General features: G+C 60.0%; 1 protein-coding gene across 13 annotated transcripts in view; it reads left to right on the top strand.

The window, feature by feature from the left end:
• The first annotated feature begins 5,250 nt into the window (after nucleotides 1-5,250).
• NSD2 (nuclear receptor binding SET domain protein 2) overlaps nucleotides 5,251-8,358 on the top strand; it is a 76,838-nt gene continuing 73,730 nt past the window's right edge. For 6 of the 13 annotated variants that reach the window (XR_006060237.2, XM_042251728.2, XM_027971306.3 and 3 more), the window contains exon 1: nucleotides 5,886-6,685. The gene's annotated coding sequence lies outside the window, so the exon portion shown is untranslated. Of the gene's footprint in view, nucleotides 5,446-5,885; nucleotides 6,686-8,358 lie in introns of those variants that run through there. The other 7 variants (XM_027971305.3, XM_042251732.2, XM_042251731.2 and 4 more) reach the window with 3 other exon arrangements.

Raw genomic sequence — 8,358 nt, 5'->3', positions numbered from 1 at the left:
GATCCCTGCCGCCGCAGCGCCCGGCTCCCACCGTCCCCACCCGGCGGTTCCGGAGGAGGGCAGCCGGCACGTGCGAGCTGACACCCTCCAGGGACGCGGGCTCTGAGCCGGTGCAGCCATCCCTGCCTGGCTCTCAGCCGCTCCCGAAGCGGGGACTGCGCTATTGGTGTCACCATTTCCCTCTCTCTCTGTCACAGACACACCCACACACACACACACACACACACACACACTCACACACGCCTCACAATCTACAAGTTCATGCAACTAGGAAGAGAGGGGCTGTGGTTTGAACTGTGTCCCCACAAAGGCATGTGCAAGTATAAACTCCCACCCTGTGACTGCAACCTGATTTGGAAACGGGGTCTTTGCGGATGTCGTCAAAATGGGGTCATTAGGTGGCCCTGATCCAATCACTGGTGACCTTGCAGGAAGAGAAACCAGAGTGAGGGGATGACGCAGGGAGGAGGCCCTGTGAAGTCAGAGCCTCGGAGGGGAGTGATGTGGGCACAGAGCAAAGAGCACAGGGGCTGGGCCCCACCAGAGGCCAGGGCCGGGCCAGGAGTGGGCCTTCCGCAAAAACCGCGAGCAGAGACCCTCCTCACCCTCGGTTTCAGGCTTCTGGCCTCCAGACCTTAGAGAACAACTTTGTGCTGGCCTATGGCACTTCACGGGCGGTCCTCAGGTGCTCCCACGGGGGGAACCAGGACTGGAGGCCCAGCAGTCTGTCCCCAGGCAGCACTGGCACCTGGAGATAAACCCCAGGGGACGCAAGCAGACGAAGCGGGGATGGGGGAGACTTCTGAAGAGAGTGGTGTCCCCACTGAGAGCTGGCATGGGGATGGGAAGGGGAGAAGTTCAGTTTGGTACCTGTCCAGGGGTGGGTCCATGTGGCTGTCCAAGGGGCATATCCAGTGGGGAGTCAACTTTGTTGGTGAGGAGCTCTCCAAAAAACTAAGATCATGGCATCTGGTCCCATCACTTTATGGCAAATAGCTGGGGAAACTATGGAAACAGTGACAGACTTTATTTTCTTGGGCTCCAAAATCACCATAGACAGTGACTGCAGCCATGAAATTAAAAAAAGTTGCTCCTTGGAAGAAAAGCTATGACAAACCTACACAGCATATTAAAAAGCAGTGACATTACTTTGCTGACAAACGTCCCTCTAGTAAAAGCTATGGTTTTTCCATTAGTCTTGTATGGATATGAGAGTTGGACCGTAAAGAAAGCTGAGTGTTGAAGAATTGATGCTTTTGAACTATAATTTGGAGAAGACTCTTGAGAGTCCCTTGGACTGCAAGATCCAACCAGTCCATCCTAAAGAAAATCAACCCTGAATATTCATTGGAAGGAATGATGCTGAAGCTGAAGCTCCAGTACTTCGGCCACCTGATGCTAAGAGCTGACTCATTGGAAAAGACCCTGATGCTGGGAAAAATTGAAGGCTGAAGGGGGCAACAGAGAATGAGATGGTTGGATGCGTCACGGACTCAATGGACATGAGTTTGTGCAAACTCTGGGAAACAGTGAAGGACAGGGAAGCCTGGTGTGCTGCAGTCCATGGGTTGCAGAGTTGGACACTACTGAGCAACTGAACAACAAGCTCTGGGGAGAGGGGTGGGCTGGAGAGGCACAGCTCAACGTCCTCCCCACTCCTGAAGGTAGGATTTAAGTCTCACTGAGGAGTGGGCTTCGTGTTAAGGGCGCTGGGGAGCCACAGCAGGATTTTATGCAGGTGGGTGACATATTGTGGTTTAGAAAAGCTCCCCTGACTGAGTGCAGACAACGAACTAAAGGAAGAGAAATCGGTGGGTTGAAAGCTGCCTCCTAATTCCTAGTAAGCAGCTAAGGGCCTGTGGGGGAGGGGCATAGTGGCAGGGAAGGAGCGGCCGGCTCAGTGGAGGACTTAGGAGGAGGGGTGAGCCCTCAGCCGGAAGGGGACTTTGGTGGGGGTGGGGAGGTGGGGAAGATGGTTCTGAGGTTGCCCTCAGGACCGGCCCACTGTCCTGGGCTGCGGTTTACTCCCGGAGACTGAGGACAGACACTGCAGGCTTCTCAGGGCCTCCCAGAGGTCAGCCCCGAGGCGGATGGAGAGGAGGTGGGCAGGGAAGCTGCGGAGGCCTCTGGCTCGGGCCTCCCAGCCAGGACTTGGGCGGGGGGCTTCTCAGCAGGGCTTCAGTCTCCATGTCCATCTCCTGGCCTGCTGGGGGCCCTGCTCAATAGAGGGTTGGCCCACGTGACCAGGGGCCTTACGGCCTGCTGGCTCTGTGGGCTGGCCCAGGGAGCTGAAGTGGTGCTTGGGCTTGGCAGGAGCTGAGGCTAGCTGGGCCTTTGGAAGGGCAGGCTGTCAGCCTAGGGAACACAGGTCCGAGCTGGGAAGGGGCCGCAGAGAAGGCCTGGGGTGGGAGGCCCCCTGCCCGTTAGGCCTGGGTTCTGGCCTGCGTTGGGTTGAGAAAGCAGGGTCTCTCCCCTTCCCTCCTTGGAGGCAGGGGCCACCTGGGGCACAGGAGGAGGGGCAGCTTGAGACCACTGGTTTCCACTTGGAAGCCCTCTTTCTTTGGCCAGGGATGGAGAAAGGCTGGGGTCAGAGTGCACACATCCCCATGGAAACAGCAATGAGCCTGGCCTCTGGGGGACTCTGGCTCTGGTGGGGGATGGGGCAGCCAAACGGGGGCTCAGGGACTCCTTTAGCTAAGGGGCCTGGGCTTGGCCTCTGGTAGCAGCTCTGCCAGAGAGGCCTGGGCCTGGGTCAAGGGGTAGCAGGGAGGCAGAGTGGGCTCCAGCCCGGTCACATGGAAATCACGGAGGGGCTTGGGCCTCCTAGAGCTGTATGCCCTGGTGGGTGGTAACAGACAGCAAGCAGCCAGAGGTGGCCTGGCTGCAGACCTCGTGGCCAGGGGACGCCCAGCTCCGCTTGACCCCTTGTCCTGTCTGCTGGGCTGGTCCCAGAGCTAGCAGGCGGGCCTGGGGTACCCTGGTCCCCAATGCCTTGCCAGCGTGGCCTTGGTCTGAGAGGCTGGGTGGGGGGCAGCAGGCGGGGGCTGAGATGGAGGACCACTGAACCCCAAAAGGTCAGAGCAGGGGTAGCTTTGCCCTCTGAAATCCTCTCCTGTGTGGTCACTACACATCGGGAGCAGACTCGCAGTCCCTTGGTCTTCTGTAATCTCTCCTCTCCAAGTGTGGCACTTTCATTTGGAGAAGCGACTGAGACTCCAAGAGGCTGAAACAAGCTTCAGCCCCAGCTGCTGACATCCTCGAGTGCCCCGCAGCCCTCTGGGCCCACTGGGCTTGGGGCTCCCACGGCCCTGGGCCTCCCCAACCAGGAGCCTACCTGTCAGTCCTGTGAGGGCCTCTTTCTCCTCTGCACGGATGGAGACCCAATCATGGGAAATACACTCTCCATGGCAGAGGCCCCAGAGTGTGCAGGGCTGGGGCTGTCCAGCTGGCCAGATTTGATGAAAAGGGCTCGGGACCGCCACAAGACAGCAGGGCTGGTCCAGGGAGGCCTGTGCTGGGCGGGAAAAGATCAGCCAGCCCCAAATAACTTTCAAGAAAATCCAAACACTCGCTTTCATGTTTTGAATAAATTTACATGTTGATCGCACTATTCTAAATGCAATTTTCTTTTTTTTTTAAAGAGGAGCCCTAATTCCAAATCTGTGAAATCAAAAGAGAGGTGGTGGTCTCTGTCTTGTACTGCCGTGATTTAAAGCTACTGAGGAGGCAAGCAGTTTTCAGGCTTGTGCCCTGGAAGGATTCCAGAGCCAGAGAGGCAACTAGTCTTCCAACTACAGCTTAGAGATACGGCAAAGTGCAAATGTGAACGGGCCAACACCTAGCTAGACACCGTCCAGGGGCTCCTGGTGGCCAGAGATGAGTCCTGGCAGTGCCAGATGGGGGAGGGGTGTCTCTTCTGGCAGCTCAGGCTCCCCAGCACGCTGCAAGGGGGCAGCACACAGTAGGACCTCACCACACCGCTCTTGGACAGAAGGTTGAACAATCCTGTAATCCCTTTCAGCTGGACACTGCGTGTGGCTGCCTCCTGGGACGAGGGAGCCCAGCGATGAGGTGGCTCTCTCGAGCTGAGGCTGGATGGGAAGACTGTCCTTGAACAGGGCCCAGGTTGGCACACTCTGTCCACCCTATGTACCAGCCCACTGTCCTCACGGCAAGCTACAGTGATCTTCCCAAAGCTGGTCCCTGACCATGGGCTGGCACTCCTGGGCCTGCCCTGCCCTTCTTCCCCACCCTAGCCTCACTAGAATGGCACAAGCCCCTAGCAGTTTTGGGTCCTGAGACGAGACCTGTTTCTGACCACGGATTTCCCCACTACCCCCAGATCCAGACCAGCCAGATGGGAGCCTGGGCGGTGGGGGAAACGGGCTGAATCCTCGCCCTGCAGATATTCTGCGGAAGGAGCCACCCGCCTCCTCTCCATCGCGCCGGCCGCCCTGCCGTTTGTGACCATCTATGCCCAGTTTGGAATGTGGGATCCAGGAGCGCAGGCACGGCGAGGACCTCTACACCGGGAGCCCCCTCCACAAAGCTCCCCTGCGAGGTCCGGCTGGGATTCGCCTGCAGGGCCGGCTGGAGCCTCACCTCCGCCCTCCCGGATCCCGGCCGCACGACCAGACCAGGTACCTCACCCCCTTCCCCCCCTCCCCGCCGCCAGAGCTCCTGCTGGCCTGGGACCCCGAGCCAGGGCGCGAATGACCGCTGGGGCGCGGGGCCCGCGGCCAGCACGGGCGGACCCCCTGCGCAGGGCGCGCCGGGCGGCCGGGAGGGCGCCACCTCCCACGTCCCGGCTCGAGGGCCGCCGGGGCCGCGCTCGCGCGGGGCGGCCTCGCCGGCGGCGATTGGGCGCGCGGCCGTGACGTCACCGCGCGCGCGCGCGCTCAGGGCTCTGGCTCCGGGCTTTCAGTTGAGCCGCCGCCTGGCGCGCGCCCGTGCCGAGTAGCGGGAGCGGGGCGCGCGCCCGGCGCCAGGCTGGGGCGGCCCGCGCAGTGCCCGCGCCCCCCTCCGCGGCCCGCGCCCTCGGGCCCCCCGCGGCCGGCCGTTGCCCCAGACCCCCGGCCCCGGGGCCCCCGCCCGCCCGCCCGGCCGCCGCCGCCGCCGCCCCGCCCCGCGCGGATTTGAAAAGCCCGGCCGCAGCCCCGCGGGCGCCGCAGCCAATCAGCGGCGCGCACTTTCCCGCGGCTTCTGCGAGGCGGCGGCGGCCCGGCGGCGGCGGCGGCGGGCGGGAGGCGCGGGGGCGGGGTCGGCGCCGCGCGCGGAGAGCCTCGGCCTGGCCGCGCTGCGCCCGCCGCCGCCGCCGCCGCCCCCTCCCCTCCCTCGGCCCTGCCTCCCTCCCCCGCGCGGCCCCGGCCCCGGCCCCCTTCCCGGCCGCCGCCGCCGCCGCCGCGCCCGAGAGCCGCCGCCGCCGGAGGATGCGCCGCACAGCAGGTCACTGGCGCCGCCGGAGCCGCCGCGGGCCCGAGGGGCGGAGGGCGGGGGGCGGCGGGGCCGGGCGGGCGCGGCCATGTTGGGCCCGGGGCCGGCGGCTGCACCTGTGCCGGCCCGGCGCGGGCCGCCGGCCTTTGTTCGCGGCGGCGCCGAGCCGGCCGGGCCGGCCTTTGTGAGGCGCGGGGCCGGGGCCGCGGCCGGGGCCGGGCGGCGGCGGGCGGGGCGGCCGGGGCCGCGGGGAGCCGCGTTTTTGTCCGCCGAGGCGCCGGGTGACACTCGGGTGGCCGGCCGTTGGTCAGCGCGGGCGCCGGGAGCCCCGGGCCTGGCAGGTGGCGGCGCGGGGACCCCGCCCGGGGGCTTGCCGGCCCTCGGCCGCCCGCGCTCGGCCGGACGGTGCTCCCCCCGCCCCCCGGCCCCGGGGCCCCGGGGGCGCGCGCGATGGAGCGGCCGCGGCCGCCCGGCAGGCTCTGCCCCGCTCGCCAGAGGGCAGTTTAAGAAAAATCTCGGCATTGGAGACACGCGGGGCTCGAGCCTGGGCAGAGGGCACAGGAGCCGGTGCCGCCGCCGTCGGCTCTCCCCGGTGTCCGCGCCGGGGCCGGGGCGTGAGCGGCCACAGGCTTGACAAGTTAGCGCCTCTTAGGCAGGTGGTGAGGGCTCGGGGCGCGTGTGCGCGCGTCCCAGAGCCGGGGACCCACTCGGTTCGGGGGACTTCAGAGCGAGGTTAGGGAAGTTCTTGAGGACTGACAACCCCGCGCTCTAAGGCCTTGACTTTTAAATGACTTAAACGCCGGGATACGTGTTCCCTAATCGCCCAACGACTTAAAAAGTTAACGCTGCCACTGCGCGTTGATAACACCGACCCTCATATTTTGCGTATTTTAAAATGAGATGGTCGAGATGGAAGATGAGTTAGGAGCCATCTCATTTATGCAGCGCTTTCATTGTCCCAAATGTTTTCCATGTCCTCGTTACATGTGTTCAGTGTGACCAGAGCAACATGAAAAAGCACCACTCCAGCCAGTAGCTCGGAGGAAACCAGTCGTGGGAGCGCAGCCCTTTCCTGGTGTGCTCCGTGCGTGCTCCGGCGCCCCACCACCGACCGGAGTTCAAATCTAAACTGCCGCCTGGAAGTGAAGAGGACTCATGCCTTAAGCACGATTACTTTGAGTCATTTCCTTTTCTTTTCTTCCATTTTCTCAGATGCTCGGCAGCCTTCAGTTTTGGGCCAGTGGTTGGTAAAGTGAGTACTTTTCTGCACGTTTGTGAGTTTCTTAAGCTTTTTTTTTTTTTTTTAAGAATTCTGATCCGTATAATACAAAAATCCTCACCTTCTGACTGCATTACTATGGATCAGGGTGGGCTGGGATTCCAGTGGTGAACATTCCAATTTAAAAGTATCAGAAAAATAACTTCCTGAATTTCAAAAAGTGATGGGCTTGATACTGCCTGGTGGTCCAGTGGTTAAGACTCGTAGCTCCCAGGGCAGGGCCATGGGTGTGATCCCTGGTCAGGGCACTAAGATCCCACATGCTGTGTGGCACTACCAAAAAAAAAAAAAAAAAAAAAGATGGGCAGTTTATTACTCTGTGTGCACACTTGTGATACATGTTATGTCTAAACTAACATAATTTGAAATTTATGGAGACACAACAGAACAAAACAATAAGTTAAACAGGCTGCCATGTGTGACTGCTATGTTTATGGTTTTTATTCAGCTGATTTAAACAGGGCTGTTAAAAGAGTACCTGCTTAAATGTGAGGACTCAAATGAGGAATAAGTCAGAATTGCGAGACTCACGTTAGGGGTTAGAGACCTTGTGGCTTAGGGAAGAGTGGGCCAAGCCGGCCACCTGTTCAGATGACCTCTCCTCCCGGAAGTAGTCCAGGTTGGGCGTACTGGGCCCTTGATGCTGCGCAGGCCCTTCTCTGGCTGGGGGGGGGGGGCTCCCCTTGAGCTGCGGGGTGCGGGCTTACTGAGGTGGCTTGGCTCGTGCGGCTCGCGGCCGAGGGACGCGGGCCCGCTCGTCGTGGCACGAGGGCTCAGTTGCTCTGCAGCACGTGGGATCTTCCCAGACGGGATGGGACCCGTGTCTCCTGCTTCGGCAGGCAAATCCTGGGCCACTGAGCCGCCAGGGAGGCCCCTCCAGGCAGTCCAGGTTTAAAAGGCTCACTCGCATGGCGCAAGTGAACTAGCTAGTTACTTCCTTTTTTACGGCTTGACGCTTCAGTTTAAAACTGGTAAAAGTAGGTGAAGTTACATTTACTAAGAAGTGCTGGCGAGGGGATAGAAAACTCTAATAAAATGTTGCTACATGAGATTGGGGTTGTCCTTGCACACACACAGGCATGTGGTAAGGTGATGCTAAAGTTCCGCATTTACTTTCTCCTGCCATTTTTAATCTAGACAAATAAGCTTTCTCAGGAAACAGTTGAGTTCTAAGTGAACATTTAATCAGTGGGAGTTGAAGTTATTAAGCTTTTTACTTACATATTCTGGTATATGGTTTTTGGTTGGTTGACTTTTGTTTTTTGTTTGGATATAATGCTTGGCTATAGAATGTATGCGATTTTGGATAAGCCTCTTAGTCGTCTAAGCTTCACTCCTTGCCCGGCTGCAGTAAATGGGTCCTGGTTCCTCAAATATGTGGTCCCCTGTCCTGATCCAGGCCTCTGCATGGACTGTTGTTGTGTGTGGACCACTGCTTGTCTTTGCTATAAATTTTTTTTATTATTTAAATTTTATTTTTATTTTTGGCTGTGCTGTGTCTTCCTTGCATTTGCACGGGCTTTCTCTAGTTGTGGCGTGCAGGGGCTACTCGTTTTGCGGAGTGCGGGCTGTACGTGCTCAGGCTTCAGTAGTCTGTCACGTGATTTCTCCGAGGCATGTGGAGTCTTCCCGGACCAGGGATCACA

This window comes from Ovis aries, chromosome 6 (assembly GCF_016772045.2).
Source record: "Ovis aries strain OAR_USU_Benz2616 breed Rambouillet chromosome 6, ARS-UI_Ramb_v3.0, whole genome shotgun sequence".
NCBI lineage: Eukaryota > Metazoa > Chordata > Mammalia > Artiodactyla > Bovidae > Ovis > Ovis aries.
Note: the sequence above shows the minus strand (reverse complement) of the source record. Positions and strands in the feature narration are given on the sequence as shown.